Genomic DNA, 25,826 nt, shown 5'->3' with positions numbered 1-25,826 from the left:
AAACCTTTACTTAGCATTCAACCCAGGAACTCCACTGCTAGAAATCAAAAGACAAAAAAATAAAAACATACATTCACAAAAAGGCTTGCCGAATGTCCATCAACTAGTGAATGAATATACGATTGTGGTATATCCATACAATGCAATCGTCCCTGTAGATTAAAAAACTGTATTAGTGATATATGTAGTAATATGGATGAATGCCAAAACCATTATGATAAATGAAGAATGCAGACACAAACGACCACATAGTTTATGATACCATTTATATGACGTTCTGTAACAGTCACATTTGTTCCCCAAGCATGTTTCCATGTCTCTACATGAAATACACTTTTCTTCCTCGCCTGAAAAATTCTACTCATTATTCATGGTACAAGCCTCCACCAAAATATATCAATCATTGGTTTCTGATGCAACTTTTTGGAAGTTTCAGTTACAGAAATTACTTTTTTAGAGGTATTTTTCCTCTGTTTTCCCTAGAAAATATAAATTCCTCAAGGACAAAGATCCTCTCTCCTTTGTATTCCTAGTGTTTGGCAATGACCAAACACAATGACCAAATATGTGGTAGGATCTCATCTCAATCCATGTTGAACAATGTGTTTAGTTTTCTGTCTTCCAGATTCCCTTTTGGCCAGCATTTCTATAATGAAAAACAATTCAACTACAACTAAGTTGTCTCTATTTTAATTTATTGGTGTTGTCTAATTTTAGAGAATAAGCCAAAGAAACAGAGAATATCTTATTTTTTCATATAAAAATATAGCTTTTAGTACACTTTCTCTTGGTCATTTGATAGAAACTAAGTCCTTTCTTCTTCTTTCTTGTCTCCTTCCTTCTTTCCTTCCTTCCTTCCTTTTTTTTGATTGTCAGTATTTCCTGCTAAGGAAATAAAATGAGGTCATGTTTAAATAAAGACAGGAAAGATAAAGAAATCTATTTAGTGGACACTGAGAAAATTCTGACAGCTACTGTATGATGGAGCTGGTGATAATTATATTTTCACAGACACATTGTACTGATATTTAAGCAAAATACACTGAGAATAAATACTTATAGAAACATGGCAATTCATTTCTACTGTCAAGCAAATTACAAATTCCAAAACTTCTTTAGGAAAATACCACCATGAATTCTCATTCGTTAGGCTTGATTGCTCCTGAGAAAGTAAAGGTTTTGTTTTTTAAGATATAAACATGTGTCTACCTATATAGACATAATTAAGAAAAGTGTGCATACTTAAAACAACATTTATAGGTTAATAAAAGATACTTTTATTTAAGGGCCTTAAGGTAGAAAGACGATGAAATATAGAGCTAGCGACAACATTTAAAATAACCAAGAGGAACAAAAAGAAAATAGAAAACTAAGATCAAACGAATATAAAATGAATTTATAAATACACACACACTTTCAGGGGAAATCTATTTTAAAGAGTAACTTTAATACTGCATAGCACACATTTAACAAAATTAAATTTTCACTATGAGAATAAGCAAGGAAATCTGAAAATAGGGCTCCCCACAAAGTTCCCTTTGCTAACACTAGTCTTCACTCAAACCATGTGTAGACAGTCTTGGACTGTGGTCTCATAGGATGAGTGGTGAGACCACTAAGGGGAGAAGATTGAGAAACACAGCCTAATACTCATGATCCAAGGCAGCCAGCAATCATTCTTCCCAGGGCCTCCGGAATCCACCACCTCCAGCTTTTCAGCTCAAAAACATTGCCTTCTGTTTGCCTGGGCTTTCCCTGCTCTCAAGGACCTACTGCTTCAGATTATTCCTTTCTTCCTGCCCCCAGACATCTAAAATGTCACTGAACTTTTGCTCTGTGCTCTATAATGGGCTGTTGGAATCTACTTATCTTGCAGCCACCCAAGACAAGCCTCTGTGTAAGTTCCCTTGCTTTTTAACCTGCCACCAGCCAAGCTAGAGTGGTCTGCCTCTTTCTTGGGTCTCTCTTGCCCTTTGGTTCAGAGACGGGTTTCAGATTACACCAGAAGCTCCCGAGGAAGCTGCACAGCAACAGGGGGCAATTCAACCCATTTCCTACAACTCAGCTGAAATTTCTGGAATGCCAGTGTGAGCCAACCTTGAAGGGCTAGGAAGGTCAGACATAAAAACTGTGACACTTCACTCAACAGCAGGAATCAGACGTTCCTCTAGGAAGTAGGAAGGGCTGGTCCCCTACTTTATTCATCCAGCTTCTTCAGGGGAGAATTCTAGGAAACAGAAAGAATCAACACATTGGAGCTCGGTAGGAAGACGGGGGAGGGGAAAACAAATGCCAAACACAACAGAGAGGATAAAGTCCCGAGGAGGCAGAAATACTGGCAGAGATGGTCACAGATATCCCTATGCCTCATAGAAAATTCTCTTTCTCCACTTTAACTTCCTGCAAAATAAAATATTTGTAGATGTGAAGAAATTTCAAAGTAGCCTGGAGGGGCCCCGGAGATGTTTGGGTTCTTGAGAGGTTTGAACTGCAAGGGCTTATGGAAAGGATTTCAATGACCTGAGGTCTCTGGGTCTCCTGAGACATTTGGGTGAAAAGGAGGTAGAGGCCTTTCTATGGCAGTGAGCTCCAAGGAACATAGTATATCCCAGAACAGAAGCTGGGGCTAACTGTTCAGGATTGACTCTGGTAAAGGGAGAGGAGTTGTCTGAGTTCCTTTTTCTGCTGCCCCTGCTTATCTAGAGGCAAAATTTCAAGACAAAAGTCCTGTCTATAAATTAAGAAGATGATTTTGGAGTTATAATTTATCATTGCTGCATCTCTTGGGGCCTAACCCAAGGAGAGAGGAACACTGTTTGAGGCAGTAAGGCACTTTAATAGTCTCCATGCAAATCCCGGAGGGGAAGTTTGCAGGGAGAAATAATCTCCACCACAAATAATGAAAATGCACAACTTGAATCCTTTAAAGGCCCAGGAGATACATAAATGAACAAACTTACAATGAATAACATCCCTCCAAAATGCCATGAAATGTGTGTTTAAGTTTCTAGTATAAACAAATTCACCTCAGTACAAAATACAATGCAGAATATTAATTAGTCACCATTAATCTGGTAACTGAATTCTCGGACAAACCAGCTGCCCAAATGTACAGCTCTTTCTGGAATACATGACATTTGGAGTTAGAATCCTCATAAATGAGGGCGGTGTTGAGAAACTGAAAGATGTTCTTCCAAATTTTAAATGAGATAATACAGTGCCTGGCATATAGGAAATGCTAAATAAATGGATTTCATTTTCTATAAATTTCTATTCCCCATCACCCTGGACTTCTCCTTTTTGCACATTCTTCCTTAATGGCCCCAAATTCCTGATAGCATCACAAACCAATGTCAGAAAGTCCCATCACTGGATTATTAGGGACAGTACTCTCTACATGGCTCTTAAGGTTGTGCAGGTGGGATACAGATCAGCTGGGGTTACGTTTGAACAGAAATGGAGATTCAGAGCACAGATTTAACAGCAAGTCAAAGAATGTCTACCAGAGCAGCTCTTAATTACATGATTATTTTATTTTATTTTATTTTACAATGAAATAGCATCTATCCATCCAGGAAAATGTTCTTTTACTTGCTGTTTGAAAGCAATGATTTCCATAGTTGACTTGTGTACATTTATTCCTTCAGTGACTGAATGTCTGTTTAAAGCAGTTCAAGAGCTCAGAAAATTCCCTCTGATGTGACTATAAGGCAGGAACAGTATTTAGGATATTATAAAACTGCCTCTGGTATTCAGGTTTGCAAGCATTTAACAAGCACCCTCTGCAGAGTCAGGTACCACTCGGGGCTGGGAGGATAAAAACAAACAAGACAGGGTAGAGTTTACCTTCAAGGAGCTCAGAGACAAACAAGCAGGTGACTTCAGTACCGTGTGAAATGGAGGGTTATGACAGAGAAGGGGCACCAGATCCAGCTATCCTGGGAGTGAGAGGCTGGAGAGGCGACTGCTTATAAGAGGTGATGTATGAGAAGAGTCTTCGACAGTGAGTGACACAGGCCAAGCAAAACAGTTTGGAGCAGAGTAGAGCGTCCCAGGAGGGAGTGGGGCAGAGAGTGGAAATTGACTGGGGTCAGAGGAAGCTACTATTACATAAAAGAGCTTAAAGCTCAAACTAGAATGGACAGGGAGCTTCAGAGAAGCTTTTTCAGAGGAATGTCATGGTTAAAGTTGCCCTTTATTTTTTTATTTATTATTATTATTATTTTTTTTTTGCGGTACGCGGGCCTCTCACTGCTGTGGCCTCTCCCGTTGCAGAGCACAGGCTCCGGACGCGCAGGCTCAGCGGCCATGGCTCACGGGCCCAGCCGCTCCGCGGCATGTGGGATCCTCCCGGACCGGGGCACGAACCCGTGTCCCCTGCATCGGCAGGCGGACTCTCAACCACTGCACCACCACGGAAGCCCTAAAGTTGTCTTTTAAATAGTTGACTCTGATAATCCATCTGAACAGGTTTGGGGCTGAATTTAGGAGGCCCAAAGGATAATAATGGCCAAATTTAGGATAGGGGCTGTAGGTTTGAAGGAGAGAAAATAGGTTGAAAACATATAGGAACTAGAAATCATGATACCTGTCATTCATTATATATGGAAGGTAAGGTCGAGAATGAGTCCAGGGTTCTTCACTTGAGCAAATACTGATACCAACATACATGAGAGGGATACAAGAATTCTCTGAACCAATAAGCTGCCACATAATTCAAGGGGCACTACAGCGTATAGATGGAGAGCGTGAGCTTTTGAGCCAGAGTGGCTGGGTTCAAATTCCATCGCCATCGTTTAAAATCTAGGTTAACTTGGAAGAGCACCTCCATTCTTCCATGTAATTTCCTCATCTATGGAAAGGTGATGATAATGGTAGTACCTATATTGTAAGATTGTTATGAGGATTCCATAAGGGAATATATGCAATACGCTTAGAATAGTTTCTGACACAGCAAGCAGTAAACTATATATATATGTATGAAAAACACTCAAGGTGAGAAGATAAGTGGAACAAAACCCAAACTGCAGTGAATACCACCATGAAGTAGATCAAAGGGAGAAGCGTAGCATAAAGAAGTAGAGTTTCAAGGAGGAAGAGGGAGCAAGTTTCAGATGCTGTTGAGAGATCAAGCAAAGTTAATGTAACAAAGGACTTTAAAGGCAGCAGATAGGTACACAGTGAAATATAACTTCTCATCCTCTTCTTCAGATGACGCTCTACTGTGTTTTGAAAGCAAAAACAATGACTACTTCTCTCTTAGATGTTGTCAGTTCCATTTCACCAAACCAATACAAGGCATAAGAGCAAATGTGATTTGGGACAACTGGCTAACTATTTAGGAAAAATAGAAGACAACTAAACTGGATCCCTATACCACCCCTCATATTAAAATAAATCTCAGGTGCATCAGAGATTGATATGTAAAATACGAAATCAAAAAATATAAAAATAAATTCATAAACATTTTGTAATCTAGGGGTGAAAAAGTGTTACCTTTAAACATGATGAAATGTTTAGACGCTATAAAGAAATGATTTACAACTTTTCTATAGAAAAAAATACCATAAAGAAAAAATTTAAAAACACGATGATACGAATATTTGTTGACTTATTTGAGCAATAATATGGCCAAGACTCTAATATTTGAAAAAATATGTCAAAAATGGAACAAATTTATAAGAAAAGACCACAGGAGAAAAGACCCAGGAGAAAAACTGGCAAAGAACATGTGTAACTCACAAGAAATGGAAAACAAATGAATAATAAATCATTGAAAATATTCTCAATGTAAATGTGAATTAAATCTATAAAGTAATTCTATTTATCACCATCCATGTAGGCAAAGGTTGATAAGATAAATATCTTCTAATGTCGATGCTGTTAGAAAAAATAGTCACTAATTTTACTAGTATTTGGAGTATAGATTATTAAAACATCTTGGGCATCATTTAGCAATAACTATTAAATTTTAAGTGCAAACATCAATCCATCCACCCTACAAAAGACCTGGCCAGTACTCTTTAGAACTATCAAGGTGATGGGAAACAAGTGAGAAATAGTCACAGACCAGAAGAAAGAAGAAACACAATGACTAAATGCAATTGGTATCCTAAATTAAATTCTGGGACAACAAAATTCAATGGGAAACATCCCACTGAAATCTGGAATTTAGTGAATAGCAATGTACAAATATTAGTTTCTTACTTTTGACAACTAATATGGTTTATTGTATTACCATGCTAATATAAGATGTTAATTTTAGAGTAAACTGAGTGAGGGGTATATATTATCTTGCAACTTTTCTGTAAATCTAAAATAACTCCAAAATTAAAAGTTTATTTAAAATTTTGATTAACCAGCAATTTCATTTCTAAGAAATGTACCCTATAGAAACACTGCAGCAGGACTTCCCTGGTGGCTCAGTGGTTAAGAATCCACCTGCCGGGCTTCCCTGGTGGCGCAGTGGTTGAGAGTCCGCCTGCTGATGCAGGGGACACGGGTTCGTGCCCCGGTCCGGGAGGATCCCACATGCCGCGGAGCGGCTGGGCCCGTGAGCCATGGCCACTGAGCCTGCGCGTCCGGAGCCTGCGCTCCACAACGGGAGAGGCCACAACAGTGAGAGGCCCGCATACCACACACACAGAAAAAAAGAATCCACCTGCCAATTCAGGGGACACGGGTTCGAGCCCTGGTCCAGGAAGATCCCACATGCCTAAGCCCGTGCACCACAACTACTGAGCCTGCGCTCTAGAGCCCACGAGCCACAACTACTAAGTCCACGCAACACAACTACTGAAGCCCACGCGACCGGAGCCCATGCTCCACAACAAAGACAAGCCACCACAATGAGAAACCCGTGTACCGCGACGAAGTGTAGCCCCTGCTCACCGCAACTAGAGGAAGCCCGTGCACAGTAACAAAGACCCAACACAGCCATAAATAAATAAATAAATTTATTAAAAAAGAAATCTTTGCCATAAATGTCCTGAAGAACATTTAAGAAAAAAAAATACTACAACCAGCATAAAAAAATAAGTATATAAGGATATTCAGTACACATTAATTGTAACTGGAAAAAGAAATGTAGAAAAGAAGATTAAATAATTGAGCTGTAACTATAAAGTGGAATGTTATACATCTATTAGAAAGGTTGTGTTCTAGACTTAAAACTACTGGAAAGAAAGTTATCTACGGTATATTGTTAAAAGAAGTAAAAGCAAGTTGCTGTATACAGATGCAGATAGAGAGATAGAAATAGATATTTAGAGTTAAAAATACACACACACACACAGAAGGAATCTGGAAAAAACATGTAATCCGTTTTTGAGAGATAGGAAAGTGGAGGACTTTGACTCCGTTTTTCAAATTTTTCCCCTTGAACATTATTAATTTAGTTAGTACAATTGACATGTTTCTTTTCAAATGTTGTAATGGAAAATATAGTGGACAATTAAGAATTAGAAAATTTAGGAAATATCCAGTTTTGCATTGCCATTATATGATCTCGGGCACGTGGCTTAGTTTACCTGGGCCCACCTTTCCCCAGATAACAGGAAGAAGTGATTTGATCACCTCTTGATATTCTTCCCAGACCTAAACTTCTATTAGTTTATTGTCTTGAAGGTTGGGTGATCCTGCCACTCTAACATCTGTAGAAATTGGTTTACTTAGTTTTACGATGTCTCTGTTAAGAGTTAATAAATGTAGTTATCTTTTAGCTGATGGAGGAAGAGGTATGGAGCAGGTAAAAACGGGATATATTAACTCATTTACTCAAAGAGCTTCATAAAGTAACTTGGGACTCATGTCCAATTCATAATGAACACAACTGGTTTGTGGTTCATTACCTAACGGTAACATTAGGTTACCCGGAATATTCCTCTTTTACAAAATGGTTTTGACCAATTATTGGACACCATCAGCCTGAGAGACTATATATACTTTCAGAGGTTAATGGACATTTCAAAGGCACCATGATTCAAACTTTCTTTAAACTCTTTTATACACTTTAATGAGTTGCTCCTAGTCAACCTTGGGCACACACATTACTAAGAAGAATTCAAACACATTCTTTCCATTCCTAACAATTATATATTTTTCTGAAATCTATTCAGTTATTGCAGGCAGTGTAGGTTTATCAATCACCTCTCCAAGCTGTCCATTATCTATTTTGAGAGTATAATTTGTTTCCCGCATAGAGTATGTGTTAACAGCATGATGAGTTTTACATTTGTAATTAATTTTGAACTGACAAAGAAGGTAGGAAAAATTCTCCCATAAATAAAAGTAATGAATGCAAGTGTTTAAACAAAAGATCCTAGTAACTTCAAGCAACTAAAAAAAAGGAAAAAACTCAATCTTCTCTATCTTTTAAATTAAAAATACCAAGATAGTTTGTTCCTTCTTCAAGACACTCCAGAGATTTTGAAATTCTAATACTAAAAAGGATAATAAATGACAGGTATGCACACTGCATTGAATCTGTGAAGAAGAATTTGTTTACTTCTCAATAAAATTAATAATATTAGCTTTCCTGTACATGACCAATTGGCTTGTTCACACAAAGTTTTATCAAAAAATCCTTTTTCTAGACATAAATTCCTACCCATGATGAAACTAAATATTTTGCTACTCTTAACACTTTCAGAATGATAGAGAGCTTGAAATTAAATTACACTAAATGCCTTTATATTTATTCGGCATTAAACCTTATTTTCTTTACTGTCATTCTGCCAGCGTGATATCATCGGAGTTGAAGAGGGATGCTAATGCTATTTATATTACATTGCACTGTCCTCTAATTGACCTTGTTTGTGCAATGGAACGGCTGCTTTTCTCAAGCTGCCAGCCCTTTATTGCAGCATTTTGACCATGCACTGGTGGCTCTTTGTGCTAATGCTGAGTTCAAGAATCAATACTGCATTCCCCACAGCCAATAAAGGCAGCTGACAGCATGAATTAACTGAGTGTGGCCAGTTGCATGGAGGGCCATTGTCTTTAAGGAAAATCTGGACGTGATTACCAGCCTCCTTCTCTGAGTGAAGGTTTTAATGCAAAGTGCGAGGTTTCTATAATTTAATTTTGGCCTGCTGCTCTGACACGCTCCGCTTTGCCACCTCTTCATAGAATCCAAGCTATAAATGGCTGCAAACCAAAACACATACAGAGACAAAGGCAAATACTCACAGTCCTATGATAGCAGTGGTTTCACCTGACTTGGCCATTCTCTTTTGATAGTATCCTTATAACAGGTTCTATTTCTTCAACCCAGTCTACCTGCCATAGTCATAAGTCAAGCAAAAGTTAAAAAGTAAACTTGTTATAACCTCTATATCTAAATGAAATTTTCATATGTGGCAAGGTTGAAAAATCTGCATGAAGAACCCATTGCTTTCAAATCGACTGTCAAAATGATAGAGAAATTTGTCTCTACGTCCTCATCCCCACCCATGGCAAGATGACTTCCGTCCCCTCTATTCCACTGACCTATTTTCCCTTACAACAAAATCCAATCAATTATTTTCAGCTCTTATCTTCTCCGCAGTATTTACTGTCAAAGACTTCCTCCTTTGTCAAGCGTTCTCATGTCTTGGAATCTTGCTGCTTCTCAGTGTTGGTGGTCCTCTCATTTTATCCTTCTCTTCTGACTTTAATGTGGCCCCTCTGTGTACAACCTCATCCTTTTTCATGCCTGTAATTACTTTCAATTTCCATGTATTGACTCCCAAGTATTGATTATCATCTTCATCTCCAACCTGGTCCTCTTAAGAATTTTGATTGTCCCATCAGTATTTTGAACTCCTTATGTCTCAAACTCAGAGCATTACCTCCTGTTGGGTTTTCCAGTTCAGTAAATGACCATCAGTTTCATATGCAAGAACCTGGACCTGTCCTTCACCTTCCACACCGAATCAGCTATCAAGTCCTCCTAATCTACCCCTTATTCTTGCAACCAAGCCATCTCCTCACCTCCATCGTTTCCACGGCCTCTATACTAGTCAGGCTCTCCTTCAAAGGCCTTTCTCATCCATCCCCCTGACTCCATACTTGGCCCTGCCCCTGCCATTGAAATATCCACCCTGAAACTAACCTTATCTTTCTAAAAATCGAATCGGTTCACATTACTTCTCTGTTAAAACATTTCAAAGACTCCACATTAAGACTTTAGCTACCTCTTTAGCTTCAAGTTTTACGGGGTGTTGTCTTTTGCCCTTTTGCAATGACATGTATTTTGGTCCCATAACTACTAACTCAATGATTTAAATACAAGGACAAGGACCATGGCAAAGACTTACTCTGCAACCAGAACAAAGGAAAACTATTAGACACTTGACTGCAATCATTATGCTCCAAGCCTGCAGTTATTGTCTAAGCTCCCACACGTATGTTAGACAAAGGGGAAATCCACAGAATAACAAAGGGGGATTTACGTAAGCCTTTAAAAGGGGAAATGACATGTCATTTCTTGCTTTATCAAAAGACCTATATTTCCAGAGAATTTTAGTATTGAAAACGTCAGTTCTGTTTATAATAGGCAATGCTCTTGGTTGAAACTAATTCAAGCAGAGTTATTCAAGGGACAGTGTATTATATACAAACCATTTAACTTGAGCTTTAAAACGATTTTTCATGTCTGAGAATTATCAAGAAGATACCGGTCTGGATCAACACTTTCTATAAACTGGAATAAAACCTGTGGTTTTAAAGGCTTTTATTTTAAATGCAGACATGTGTGAGACTCTTAAAGGCACAGTTTCAGATCTCTTCCCCCTCCAAAATTCTGTTGCTATTCATTTTTTTCAGGGCGGTTTTATTTTACTTCCATTGTCCCCAAATATCCTACCCATTAAAAAACAAATTAAAGCAGCTCACGCAGCTCAACAACAAAAAAACAAACAACCCAATCCAAAAATGAGCAGAAGACCTAAATAGACACTTCTCCAAAGAAGATACACAGACTGCCAACAAACACATGAAAGGATGCTCAACATCATTAATCATTAGAGAAATGCAAATCAAAACTACAATGAGATATCATCTCACACCAGTCAGAATGGCCATCATCAAAAAATCTAGAAACAATAAATGCTGGAGAGGGTGTGGAGGAAAGGGAACACTCTTGCACTGCTGGTGGGAATGTGAATGGGTACAGCCACTATGGAGAACAGTATGGAGGTTCCTTAAAAAACTACAAATAGAACTACCATATGACCCAGCAATCCCACTACTGGGCATATACCCTGAGAAAACCATAATTCAAAAAGAGTCATGTACCAAAATGCTCATTGCAGCTCTATTTACAATAGCCAGGAGATGGAAACAACCTAAGCGTCCCTCATTGGATGAATGCATAAAGAAGATGTGGCACATATATACAATGGAATATTACTCAGCCATAAAAAGAAACGAAATTGAGCTATTTGTAATGAGGTGGATGGACCTAGAGTCTGTCATACAGAGTGAAGTCAGAAAGAGTCAGAAAGAGAAAGACAAATACCATATGCTAACACATATATATGGAATTTAAGAAAAAAAAATGTCACAAAGAACCTAGGGGTAAGACAGGAATAAAGACACAGACCTACTAGAGAATGGACTTGAGGATATGGGGAGGGGGAAGGGTAAGCTGGGACGAAGTGAGAGAGTGGCATGGACATATATACGCTACAAATGTAAAATAGATGGCTAGTGGGAAGCAGCCGCATAGCACAGGGAGATCAGCTCGGTGCTTTGTGACCGCCTAGAGGGGTGGGATCGGGAGGGTGGGAGGGAGACGCAAGAGGGAAGAGACATGGGGATGTATGTATGTGTATAACTGATTCACTTTGTTATAAAGCAGAAACTAACACACCATTGTAAAGCAATTATACTCCAATAAAGATGTAAAAAAGACCAAATTATATAATTCTCATATTCCCACTTCCAGAAAGGCTGAAATGAAGCTGGTAATGCTACCTAAGCTGCCTCATTCTCCCCAGAACACGTGGCCATCAGCTAAGAAACAGGTGTGTTCAACTTCAGGTCAGCATGTGATGCTCCTTCCAGGATACCTGTAGAAAACATGTTTGTTGCTTTCCTACCCTTCCTCCCACCAGCTCTTTTCATCTCTCACATGAGGCACTTCCCTGGCCTGAGAAACTTCAAGGGTTTATGGCTTGGCAGCTCAACACCATCTGAGGGTTCTGTTGAGAGTGCAAGAGGCAGATAAAAGGAAAGCATGCACAATTCTCTGTCCTCCACACCTCTCACGGAGGACGGAGGATTATAGCGTGGAAGGAGGCTCAGGCTGCCTCCATAATGACTGGCTTGCTGCTGCTTGTAATGTATGAAGAGTTCGTGAGTGGCAGTGGGAGGGGCATTTTGTGATCGTAGGTACATTCACTTTGCCATTAAAAGAGGCCACGTGGTCCAAGAAGCCCGAGGAGGAATCACCAGGTAACATCTCTAACTCACCCTCCCTTATTTTGTCAGGAGCCTCCTGGCATTGAAGTATGGCTACTAGCAAGAAAGAAAGTGGACACAAAGGAGAAAATGTCACACCCCCTTTATACTTGGGAAGGTACATTTGTGTAGCTGCTTCCGAGACTTCAAAGTGACTAATTAAAACCATTAAGTTCTTTGGCTCTTGATTTAGTTTACCTAAAATGATTCTTCTGAGGAGCAAGATGATTTTTACCAAGTTCCCTTAATCAAAGGCAACATCCACGGGATTAGATCTGCCTAAAAATATATTGTATAGGATTCAGCATACTTTACACCTTCCTGAAATAACCCTACATTTTTAACGACAATTGTGGTTGCCCGGCCTTTTGACCTGATAGAAGAGTAATAGCAGCCCAGTTCCTTGAAGTGGTGCAAGTCTGGACGGGAGTGGGGGAATGGAGAGCCATTCATTAAAGTCTTCGCTGTGGGCCTGTCCGCAAGAATCGCTGTACATCAAAGCCTGAAAATATATAGGCTTTTTCTCCCTCTTCGGTCATGTGCAAAAGCCATGTTTATTCGTTAATCTAGTCTCCATCCCCTTACCCTTACCCAAAAAGTTCTGTTTCCATTAATAAAAAATGTGGCTGCTTTTTGTTTTTAGAACCAAGCCTCCGAGTGAATTATCTGGGGGCCCCCTGGATAATATACGAGAAGGCTCTATGGCATCAGCTGGGAAATCTGCAGCCAACATTGGAATAATCAAAAGTGACCCATATGCAATAATAGCGTGTGTGACAGTGAAGAGGGGACATCAGGAAGCAGGTGGTCTGTATGACAGAAGATCAATACTCCTGTAGAGGGGATAAAATAGATTCCAAATGGAAAATAAACTCGTGGAGAATACGTCCAGGAAGACAAGAGAAGAGGAAGGAAAATAAGCCAGACGTGCAGAAAACAACACAACAAAGAGAAAGTGAGGGCATGTGTGAGGCCCACAGCTGACGTGACGATAAAAACTGACTGTGTGAGAGTCGATAGGAATTTGCTTCCCTGGCAAAGAAAGGGGGCGATGCAAGCATTCAGGAGCTCAAGCTACTCAGGTGAGCTGTCTTCTCTATGCTAGTTTAATATGCTTAAAACGTATCGTCATTTGTACAAAGTGTTTACACTCTCAAAAACTTGGTTTTGTTTAGTGAGGCCTAGTTTTTAGTAAGGAAATGAGGACAACCCATATTTCACTTCTTTTGAAAATATATTTCAACGAAAAGGGAGATGGATAGAGGTAAACCTAATTTGCATTACTTAGTTCAAAAGAAATGTTGCTTTGATGCCACTGCGTATATTTGCAGTGCTTCCTTGCTCTCCTGGGAGCTGGTTTGTCTTAACATTCCATTCCTCTTTTTCATTATTGCTACCACATATATTAAAACACACGTGCACCACACACACACACACACACACACACACACACACGCAATTAGCTGATAAAAACCATAACAGCAACCTCCAGTATGAGAACTTTCTCCAGAATTCAATTCCAAACATAAATAAAACTAAAGACTCTGACAAATGTTAATAAAATTTCATTAGCTTAAAAGACAACATTGGAATTTCATGATTCTTTGTTCCTATCGTGGGTCGCATGAATCCGTGCTTCCAGGGACTCACGTTATTCTGCAGTTAGGCCTGGAGAATATTTCAGATCTCATTCAAATGGTGGAACATTGCATTATCTACAGCGTCATCTTGATTTCTTCCTTTTATTTTTTTGTAAAGGAAACTCGCAATGCGTTGTTCCTCAGATGCTGGGAGAGGAGTGGGGTGTCTCACTTCCCATCTGCTCACTGATACCCGAGGAGGGTTTTCCTCCCAACTACTGCAAACCTACATGGAAATCAGGAGTCAAGGACTGTGATCTTCTTACAGAAACGGCTTTAAAAATCTCCAGCTATTCCTGCAATGCAGCAGATGCGTGGGCTACTGCCCAGCTCCGGCTGGCTCTCAAAACTGCTGACACCAAGCCTGAGATTCTGTAAGGAAGCAGCGTAATGTTTACACAGAGCTGCCGGGGTTGATGAGATGCTCTCCTTGGCACGCTCTTCAAGTACATCTTTTGTTCCTGCATCCCCACGTTGCTTGAAACGGTCTTGCTTTCCATGGCTCTGGGCTCACTCTGCCTGGACGGCGAGCTCCATGAGGGCAAGTCTGTGTGTAATAATTCAGGTATCATCTCTCACAGGGCACGGAACATGGTAAGAACTCTGTGATTACTTGCTAGCTGAATAAATGGAATGAATAATCTTGAAGAAGCCTCCTAAAGGCCAATCACTTCCTGAATCTGGCAGGTAGCTCTGTGTCCCTAAAGGAAGACACTTAACTGAGAAGAGCCAACTCCCCTACCGCCTGGAGGGGAAGAAAAGCCAAATAAGCCCTGATGCTGAGGACCCATTTGGACCAGCACAGGGTAGACTATAACTGGGGGCTGTACAGAGAAACACAGGCTGAGCCCTGCGAGCAGCTCATTGAAAGGGAAGGAAGGTTTTAATGAACTGCCTGGAGGGCTCAGCCTGTGTTTCTCAATACAGCCCCCAGTTATACACTTCCCTGTGCTGGTCTTTCTTTCCTGACTGGAATTCCTTTGCTCCTAAGGATGAATGTCAGCCATGGTGAGCCATCTGCATGTCTGGAACCCAACCAGGGAATGGGATGCTGCTTCCAAAGTCAAAACCAGGGTCAAGCTTTTGCCTTTTGACCCTATTATTTTAATTTTGGGTGAGTCTTAAAAAGTAGAGATACCTGGATGATTACAGCTCCAGCTCCAAGTTTCTCGCAGCCCCAACCTCCATGCCTGATATAAAAGGCCCAGGAGACTGTGGGCCCCTCCTGCCACTGCCTTTCTCCTGACTGCCCAGCCCTGCTGGCCGAGCTGCCCTGCTGCAGTGTGACAACGCCTGATTCATGGCTGTCTGCGCTCAGGCAGGCCGGGCTTTCGCTGGAGCCTGCACAGCTGCTGTATCCTAACAAGAGCCCACGTTTTATCAAGTCTTTCCCTCAGGAAGATCACAAACCACGTGATGCACAAACATCTCTTCATCCGGCCCCATCACTTGGGAAGGGAAGACTACATGAAGCCTTAGAGAAAGAGGCTGTCAGAACTCTAACTGAAATGTGGCTGGTGTGCAAAGGGTTACTCTGTCCTCCAACAGAATGTGCCATATGTTCTTCTGTAAGCACAAGTGACTGGATTTATTCTTTATCTGAAAGATAGTTAAAATGAGTTGTCAAACACTTTCGGTTTAGTACCATATTCAAGACTCTTTTTTTGTTGTTGTTTCAAATGGCTCTTTGCGTAATTAGGACATTCTTAGATATATTAAAAAGACCTTTCGTCTATTTACCTATTTAGTAATTTTCAAATTTAAGTGTCAGGAGCAAATCAAGGAAGATCTAATATAGAAATGCCTTCTGTGTTATTAAACAATGCATTTAATCTCCAGGACTTCCAGATGGATATTTCAGTCTGGGGCAGGTGGATAATGCTAGCAGCCCTCCCTACAATGCATAAACATACATGCATGTACACACATATGTGCACATATATGCATGCACACACAGTTATCTCTCTGCGGAGTGCTACAAACTCTATTTTTTATGCCACGGGCTACAGGATATAACCAAGTGAGAATTATAGTCTTTTGTGGTTTCAGAACAGTATGGAGTTTCCTTAAAAAACTAAAAATAGAACTACCATATGACCCAGCAATCCCACTACTGGGCATATACCCTGAGAAAGCAGTAATTCAAAAGGACACGTGTACCCCAATGCTCACTGCAGCACTATTTACAATAGCCAGGACATGGAAACAACCTAAATGTCCAATGACAGATGAATGGATAAGGAAGATGTGGCACATATATACAATGGAATATTACTCAGCCATAAAAAGGAATGAAACTGGGTCATTTGTAGAGATGTGGATGGACCTAGAGTCTGTCATACAGAGTGAAGTAAGTCAGAAAGAGAAAAACAAATATCGTATATTAACACATATATGTGGAATCTAGAAAAATAGTACAGATGAATCTATTTGCAGGGCAGGAACAGAGACACAGATGCAGAGAACAGACATGTGGACATGGGGGGTGGGGAAGGGGAGGGGGGACGAATTGGGAGATGAGGACGGACATATCTACACGACCATGCGTAAAATAGATAGCTGGTGGGAAGCTGCTATAAAGCACAGGAAGCTCAGCTCAGTGCTCTGTGATGACCTAGATGGGTGGGATGGGGGGAAGGAAGCCCAAGAAAGAGGGGTTATATGTATACATAGAGCTGATTCACTTCATTGTACAGTAGAAACTAACACAACATTGTAAAGCAACTATACTCCAATTAAAAGGGAGGAAGGAAGGAAGGAAGGGAGGGAGGGAGGGAGGGAGGGAGGGAGTGAGGGAGGGAGGGAGGAAGGAAGGAAGGAAGGAAGGGAGGGAGGGAGGGGGGACGGAGGGAGGAGGGAGGGGGAGGAAGAAGGAAAGAAAGTCCTTTGTGGTTTAATAAGGAGCTAAATGAGAAGAATCAGAATGTCCCCCTTGATCAAACCCCAGCCTCTATTTGCTCATCCTATCTGGGTTTCAAACGACCCCTGCTTCCCAAAGCCTAACCCCGTTCTCTGTGAACCACCTGTGAGGACTTCACCATGGGGACTCGAAGACTTTGTGGGAGTGTCAAATGTATTTTATAAGGAAAACTATGTTTTACTCTTTTGAAGCTATCAAACAAAAAAAGAGTGCTTTTCGGTGTCGTTTTAATACCTGAACCTAGGGATAATTTCCTTAGCCAAGTAAGGGAGCTCTCTTGACTCCATTTCCATGCACACTGATATTTGCTTGAACCCACCCACCTGCTGGTATAGACAAACGGGTAACTTGGGAGATTTTTTTCTGTTCCTTAATATATCAAACCCCAGCCTGATTCTTGAAAAAATAAATATTCTAAGAAAAAAATTAGGGGAAATATCTGCTTCTCTCTCCTTTTTGAATAAAGAACAACAAAAGACAGCATGAGCAAGGGACTAGCAAAATGAAAATGTGGCTTTAGGAAAAGTTATTCACAATCTGAGTAGCAAAATTCGTCCCAGGTGAAATCTCTTCTTTAGAGAAGTGGATGATTTCCTTGATGCTCTAAGTGCAAATGATCTAGCCACCTGGATGGGCTTTTGGATTCTGTAAAATTCATTTTCCTTTACTCTTAAAACATCATTTATTTTCTTTATCTAGGTGTGTAAAGGGAAAGAGAAACAAACAGAAATAAAAATTACTGAAGAGGGGACATAACAAATCATTCCCTACGCAGTAATAGTTGTGGAAAGCGGCCTTTCACATCCACTAACTTTTTTTCTCTGAGTGAAAAACAAACACAAACACAAGTTGAACATATTTTCCCTTGAAAGCTGCAAAATGGTTCGTATTCTCAGAATTATCAAAGTGATTCTGTGCTCTCAGAAGTATCAAACAATTCACAGGAAAAACTGGAACTACTAACCTATTAGTAATGATATTTAAAGACGGAAGGAGAGAAAACTGAGGAGACAGTTCTCCTAAACATGTCAGTGTAAGAAAAGAAGGAGACTTAAAATGACCTGTCCAGCTTAGAGCAAGATGTTTGAAATGATAATTAGGAACTCCGATCTCTAGAGTTTTGCCTTTTTATGCTAATTGTATCTATTTTCACTGAATCTTCCTTTTGCACAAGGTTTAAAGTAAATCTTCTGATATAAAACTACTGAATTAGACAAATGACATTTGTTTGATTAATGTCTCTCATAAGCAAGGACTCCATGACGTCTGCATGTTTCTGCCAGGTGTCATTTAGGCTACATTTAAATTTAGGCTAGGATCACGGAGACACTGGATAAAGGATTGGTTTCGCTGTGATGATGTGCCTTTCCTATAGGCAGATAATGAGTGTGAAATAACTTTTCATATATATGGGATGGGAGAAGGAACAGTGTCAACTCAGAGCATATTTTATTTCAAAAATAGAATAAATTTGAAATAAATTCCCCAAGGCTTGTAAGTAACTTTCACTCACCTAATTTGGCATCTGTTTACTTGCATTTATGTACCACATTTGTATTACTATGTGACCCATATTAAACCAATTTAGACTATGGTTGGGGAACGTTGAGCAGATAATTTAGATTACCACAAATATCCTTAATGTGATATTTTTAATCACTAGCTAATTTAAATGGTAACAATTAAGATTGTAGTTATAATCTTTACCTGTTAGGAATGTATTTAGCTGCAGGTAATGAAGTACTAAACTATACTATCTTAACAAAATAGGTATTGGTTTTTTTCCCACAAAAAAGCAAGACGAGCTGTTTCTTTTTTTTTTTTTTTTTACATCTTTATTGGAGTATAATTGCTTTACAATGGTGTGTTAGTTTCTGCTTTATAACAAAGTGAATCAGTTATACATATACATATGTTCCCATATCTCCTCCCTCTTGCTTCTCCCTCCCACCTTCCCTATCCCACCCCTCTAGGTGGTCACAAACCACCGAGCTGATCTCCCTGTGCTATGCTGTTGCTTCCCACTAGCTATCTATTTTACATATGGTAGTGTATATATGTCCATGCCACTCTCTCACTGCGTCCCAGCTTACCCTTCCCCCTCCCCATATCCTCAAGTCCATTCTCTAGTAGGTCTGTGTCTTTATTCCTGTCTTACCCCTAGGTTCTTTGTGACATTTTTTTTTCTTAAATTCCATATATATGTGTTAGCATAAGGTATTACAACAAGCTGTTTCTAATGTGAGTTGGACAGCTCTAGGATGTCAAGCCAGACATGTTTTCTCTCTTATAGTCACAAGATGGCTGTACAGCTCCAGGCATCACATCTGCATTCAAAGCAGAAAACGAGGTGAAAAGTGTTGTGAACCATGTCTATTCTTCTATACAAAAAAGGGAAAATCCTTTGCAGAAACAATTTTAACAGACTTCTTCTTAGATTCCATTGGCAGAACTGAGTCTCACGACCACCCCTTATGCCCTGGAGACCAGGAGAGCAAGGAAAATGATTGTCGTGATTGGCTTTGGCTAATTACAATCTATATCAGATCCAGGATGGCAAAGTACATTGCCATTCTGAATAAATGTGGGCTTCTGTTAGAAAGGAAAAAGGAGAATGGATGTTAAGTAGGCAATAACACTATCCTACATCCATAAACAGAAATCAATAGTTCTCTTGCTTATTTGCCAAAATAGGCAAGCTTCAGTCTTCAAACTCAAAGTGTTTGTCCAGCTGACAACAGTCAAGCATGTCATCTCGGTATGGAAAGAAGCATACTTCCTACTAATTTCCACAGGGTCCTTAATATCTATCATCAGAACTCACGTTATATGACAGCAGAACTTAACCAAAGTTCAAATAAAATATCTTTCTTTTCCTACTGTTGTTTGAAAAGTGCTTCATATAGGCCAATGCATGTCTTCACACTCCGTCTTCTCTACATTTGCTCTCCAAGGCAATAAGGAACAGGTTGCTTGGTTTGTTGTAAGATGCCCAGATCATCCTCAAGGTCTTTAAGCGAGTCAACAGAGCTTAACGGAAAGTTCACAGATGCTGGTAAAAGACAGACCAGAGCTTGCCCCCAACTTTCTTCTCTTACTTGTTGCCTAATCTTTGGTAAGTTACTTTCTACTTCATTTTTCTCATCTGGACACGAATGTAACCATCTCCAACTCATGAGCAGCCACGAGGATGGAAGGGGTCACGTAGACCAACGTTCAGGACCCACCATGCTGTGCCTCAACCTCTCCCCCTCAAAAGTTTCACCTCTCCTGGGAGCCAGCAGAGAGGAACCACTGCCCGCTGAGAATTTCAGGATTGGTTTTAAATCTCGCCCTTAAGTCTGCAGAGAAAAAACTTTCATTTCCCAGGCTACAAAAGGTCTTTTATTTTGCTGAGATTAAAAAAATGGATTCAAATCCTTCCAAGTTTAAATCTGCAGTCCTAGAAAACAGAAACCCGACTCGACAATTCTTGGAAGTTGGGGTCTGGAGGCTTCTGAAAACAGAGATCCGGGTCGCTGGGGATGAGGATGGGGAACAGAGTGACCGCACAGAAGAAGGTGAAGAGGTTCTGAAGCTGTAGTCAAGGCTTCCTTCCCTGCGACCTTCAGCCCTCATTAAAGTAGCTGATCTCTCCTCTAACTGCGTTTTTTTTTCTGAGTTTATTTTATATCCAAGCTAACATCAGTTTTATGATTATGTAGTCAATGTTATCTGCTTTCTCAAGTGTAGAAATAGGAGAATAATAATATCTTTTTCCGTGGAATTACATGGGGATTAAATGAGCTAATGTAGGTGAAAGTGCCTAGCACAATGCTTGACTCAGGTTTGGTCCTTCAAATATACGCATTAAGCATGCGAGTGTGTGTTTTCTGACTAGTTACTCATCAGAACTTTCCAAAGTAATTTTCATCATTCTTTGAATAGTTTGGGTCTTTTAATAAATTTCCAACTTTCTTCATTTTATTCATTATAGTCTTTTGGAAGTCTTCCCAAGGGATATAACATACTAACTGATGTTCTGCCTACACTGAATAAACATTTCCAAACCATTACATTTATATTAAAAATCTTTTTTCATCTATCTGCAAAATTTCATTTACAGCACAGACTGTCCGTAAGGAACAGACTTAATGTGACTCTTGTCTAGAAATCATCCCTAAAAACAGCAAAAGCCACTCTCTAAAGGGAAGTTTTGATGAAGAGACCTGCAGGGCAGAACTGATTCTCATACTAGAAAACTAACACCCTGGGACTTTCCGGGTGGCACCGTGGTTAAGAATCTGCCTGCCAATGCAGGGGACATGGGTTCAAGCCCTGGTCCGGGAAGATCCCACATGCCTCAGAGCAACTAAGCCCATGCGCCACAACTACTGAGCCTGTGCTCTAGAGCCCACAAGCCACAACTACGGAGTCCACGTGCCACAACTACTGAGCCCGCACGCCTGGACCCCATGCTCCGCAACAAGAGAAGCCCCCGCTCTCCCCAACTAGAGAAAGCCCACACACAGCAACAAAGACCCAATGCAGCCAAAAAAAAAAAAACCTAACACCCTGCCTGCACCAGTAATTCCTTTCCAAACATTCATTCCATGATGGGTAGACACAGCCTTGATGGCAAGTGAACACTGTATTTGAGGGATTGTTTTTGAAAATTGGAGATACATTAGGCATGAGTCTCATTTATGTAGAACTAGAAAGAGCAGCTCTGCTACTTGCAAAGCATTAGAACAAAATCCTGATCATAAATAAAATAAAAAGTCACACGTAGTGTTTTAGAGCTTAATTGACTATGCTGATTTTGGCATATTTTCTTTCCTGTTCTCCAAACTATTTAAGTAATAAAGTTTTAATTGCTATCTGCACCAATTAAGAGTCCTTGGCAAAATGCTTGAAAGCAAATAATAAGTGATTCAAATGTATAAATAAAATGAAAATATGCTAACATAGGAATGATAGACTGTACATACAGCACACGGGGGCTTCCCTGCAGGAGAATGAAAGAGTCCGCCTCTTTCTAATATTATCATTTTTTTCTGTAGCAAAGGAAAAGGCATTACCAGCAAACAGAAATTGCTCTTCACTTTGCCAACAAGCTAAATAGAATGAAATTTCAAAGAAAGTGACTGGAAAATGTACACGGTTGATGCTAAATTTGCAAAAAATTCCAAAGATATGGGTACAGTTTGTCACAAAAATGATGTTGAAATCTTTTTGTTTTGTCAGAAAAATTATGCAAAGGAAAAAATTGCCAATTTTCCTCCTCCAGCTCTTGTCCTTGCCTATTCTAGAATCTGTTGGCTTTCTGAAGAAAAGAGACAGGAATATTTTTACTTTTAAATCTTTTATTTTGCTAATCAATAAGAATCTGTGGCAGCCATGTTTCTGTGGGAGATTTCAGGAATATAATAGGCCTGCATCTGTCCCTCACAGCATCAGAGGATGACCAGAGACACAGCCTTACATGAAAGCCCTTTTTAGACTTCAAAATGCCCCCAAATATTCATTTCCCTTATTAGCTAAATGCTAACTTACATACATTGAAATACTGTTTGTGGAAAAGAAAATGAGATTCTAAACTCAGGATGAAAGGGAAATTAGATAGCCTTAAAAGTAAGGATGGAAGATAAGAAAAAACAAAACATTCTTTTACTAAGATTGATAGACGAGGCCTAGATTCAGTCCTTATCTTCCATAACAACAGCAACGCACTTTTTTTTTTTCACAGATCAGAGGAGCACAGACTCGTCTGAGTCTTCTCTGAACACCCAGCCCTTAAAACGTAGGAGGTCTATGCAAGAAGGTCTGTAAACACATTCAATGAATGAATGAATGTTCACTAATGAACAGGTACAGGGCTGGGGTTTTGTGGGGGTTTTTTAACTTGCCATTGTTTATTTGTCTTTACGTTAAATGTATGAAATAGGTTTGGTCCTTCATTGTTTATAAAAAAACTAAAAATCGGAAAGGTATTTGCTATATGCTTACTCTTCCTAAGTATTTCACATAATTATATCATTTAACGTTTCCTACAGCTCTATGGGGTGAGCGCTATTATCCCCATTTAAAAGTAAGAAAATTGACATAGAAAAAAGTAAAATTACTTGCCTAACAAATGAGGCCCACCAAGCAGGATTCTAATCCAGGCAGTCTGACCCCCAAGACCTCACTCCCAGGGTGAATATTATTCTGCCTTCCCTGCTGAGGGCACACAGCAAGGAGGCGGTACAGACAAGATTCTGTATCTGACTCTGCTTGATTCCAAAGCATGATCTCTTTGCATTCCACCTCCTGGAGAGTATTTCAACAGTTGACAAAATAGAAGATTGGAGTCAAAAAGAGTTGGAGGATTCGGAGTCTTGGTAGGAAAAACTGAAGTTGATAAGCCCTGTTTTGGGGTCAGTTTTGCTAAGGAGACAAAGAAGAAGACAGCATTGATGCAGTGATGTGAGTGAGGGAAGCTGACCAGATCCAGGAGAGAGTCTGAATTCCATCACTAATGAGTGATGACACTGAACGCTTTAATGCAACTGATCTAAGACTCAATTCCTTAAATGAGAGACTCAAGTAAAAGAGTGAAGCAAATGCTATGCAACTTGGGTTTTATACCAAAGTAAGCGGGACTATGAAGTTAGAAAATGCCATGTTAGGGCTTCCCTGGTGGCGCAGTAGTTGGGAGTCCGCCTGCTGATGCAGGGGACACGGGTTCGTGCCCCGGTCCGGGAGGATCCCACATGCCGCGCAGGGGCTGGGCCCGTGAGCCATGGCCACTGAGCCTGCGCGTCCGGAGCCTGTGCTCCGCAACGGGAGAGGCCACAATGGTGAGAGGCCCGCGTACCGCAAAAAAAAGAAAAGAAAAGAAAAGAAAATGCCATGTTAGAGAGTGACGGTATGTCTTAATTCTTTTATAGGAACTACTGGCTGTAATTGAAAAGGAATAGACCAGGTCTGCTTTGGTGGGAAAGAGTATATGATGTTCAATTCTGTTTCATTTGAAAGCTCTTTCGAAAGTTAGAATCTTCAGTTGGACCTTAGGGTCAGCTTATTTTTTTTTAATTAAATACAGATTGCTCTAGAGTAAAGATCATTCAAAATCCAATCTATTTGTTTTCAAATCAGATACAAGGTATTTTTGAAAGAATGAAAGAATGATAACAATGAAAAAGACTTCAGAAATGCATGTAATCCAACCCTGTGTATTTAAGCCCTGTTTCCTCCAAATGTCCTTGAAATGGTTCAACCATGAACCCCTTCAATTAACTAGAGTCTATTGAATACTCTTTGTGTAACAATAATATTTATTGAACAATGCTCTGTGTCATATACAGGGCTAAACTTCATTTGGATTATCTCATTAAATCCACACAATAACCCTTATAAAGAGTGCTTTTATTATTACCATGTCACAGACAAAAGGCCTGGAGCATATAAGGAGGTTAAGGTAATATCCAAGAGTACAGAGGTCATAAGTGCTCAGGCCAAGATTAGAACTGGGTGTCCATAAATCCAGAGCCCATGAAGCTAATCCTCAAGTCGCAGAGAAACTGTACTTGGTGCTGTGTTAATTTGGAAAATTTTGTTTTTGGAAACAATATTCAATTTATGGAAAACTTGAAATAATAAGATGAGTAGCATAAGAATAGTGCAAAGAACATCATTACACCCTGTACATGATTCACCCATTAAAATTGTACCCACTTGCTTTGTCATTTGGAGGATAGATAATAGTTAGATAGATGATGATGGTGATAGATAGATAGATAGAAGACAGATTAACAAATTGATATTGTGAAAGGAAAAATCAAAATTAAGTCAGTATTGCTAAGAGAGCTCTCTAAAATGGAGCCAGGAGACCATTATAGAAGTGAAACTTTGCACGTCTCAGCCTGGATGGAATCTGATCTTTTGACCACTTGTTGTCGTAAAAAAGTCACCCAGAACATCTACCAGAAACTCAAGATACTTATCCGACCCTTATCCTAAAATAACTCACAACAGCCTATCTACTTATTGGACCCCCTGCCCTATAGTAACGCATGATTCCTTAAGGACAAATGTTTCCCAACTCGAGTCAGAGTTAATCACAATTCTCGGGGCTCTTTGTCTTCACAAGCCTCTGACTCTTTCTCTTCCCCAAGCACCCTTTTGCTTTTACCCTAACCTGTGTCTCCTGAATTGCAATTCTTAAGACCCCAAATAAACTCTTTTCTTATCTGCAGCCTTCTGAACTGTTTTTTGGTTGACATTACCAATAGATCTATAGATTTATACAGATAGATAGATTAGGTAGGAAGGTAGGTTAGCAGGTAGATGGGTGGGTGGATAGAAAGATAGATATTACTTTATAGATATAGATACAGATACAGTTGTGTACCTTTTTTTCCTGAATTCTGAGAGAGTGAGCTGTATATGTCAGGGTCCATTATCTCTATATACTTCAATATCTAATTCTTGAGAATAGGATATTTTCTAAATAAATACCCTATTTATTTACAGGATATTTATTTATAAACTACAGTTATCAACCTCAGTATAATTAACATTGATAGGATACTTTTTTCTCATCCTCTGTCCTCTAATTTTGTCAATTGACCCAGTAATGTCCATCACAGCATTTTTCCCTCCAGTGCAAGGTCCAGTCTCAAGTCAGTTAATACATTTTATTATTATGTCTCTTTTGCCAAGTTCAGCCTAAAACATCCTACAAACTTTGTTTCTTATAACATTGACAGGTTTGAAGAAAACAGCCCTTTATTTACATTGGGATATTCTTCATTTGGGGTTTGTCTGTTTCTTCATGATAAAATTCAGCTAGTGCGTTC

At 39.8% G+C, this 25,826-nt stretch overlaps 1 pseudogene; it reads right to left on the bottom strand.

Annotated features, from left to right (window-relative positions):
* The window catches only part of LOC136136863 (UDP-GalNAc:beta-1,3-N-acetylgalactosaminyltransferase 1-like), a 31,986-nt pseudogene extending 27,193 nt beyond the window's left edge, over positions 1-4,793 (bottom strand).
* Positions 4,794-25,826: the final 21,033 nt, after the last annotated feature.

This window comes from Phocoena phocoena, chromosome 17, assembly GCF_963924675.1.
Source record: "Phocoena phocoena chromosome 17, mPhoPho1.1, whole genome shotgun sequence".
In the NCBI taxonomy this organism is placed as follows: Eukaryota; Metazoa; Chordata; class Mammalia; order Artiodactyla; family Phocoenidae; genus Phocoena; species Phocoena phocoena.
This window is presented reverse-complemented; position numbering and strand designations above follow the sequence as displayed.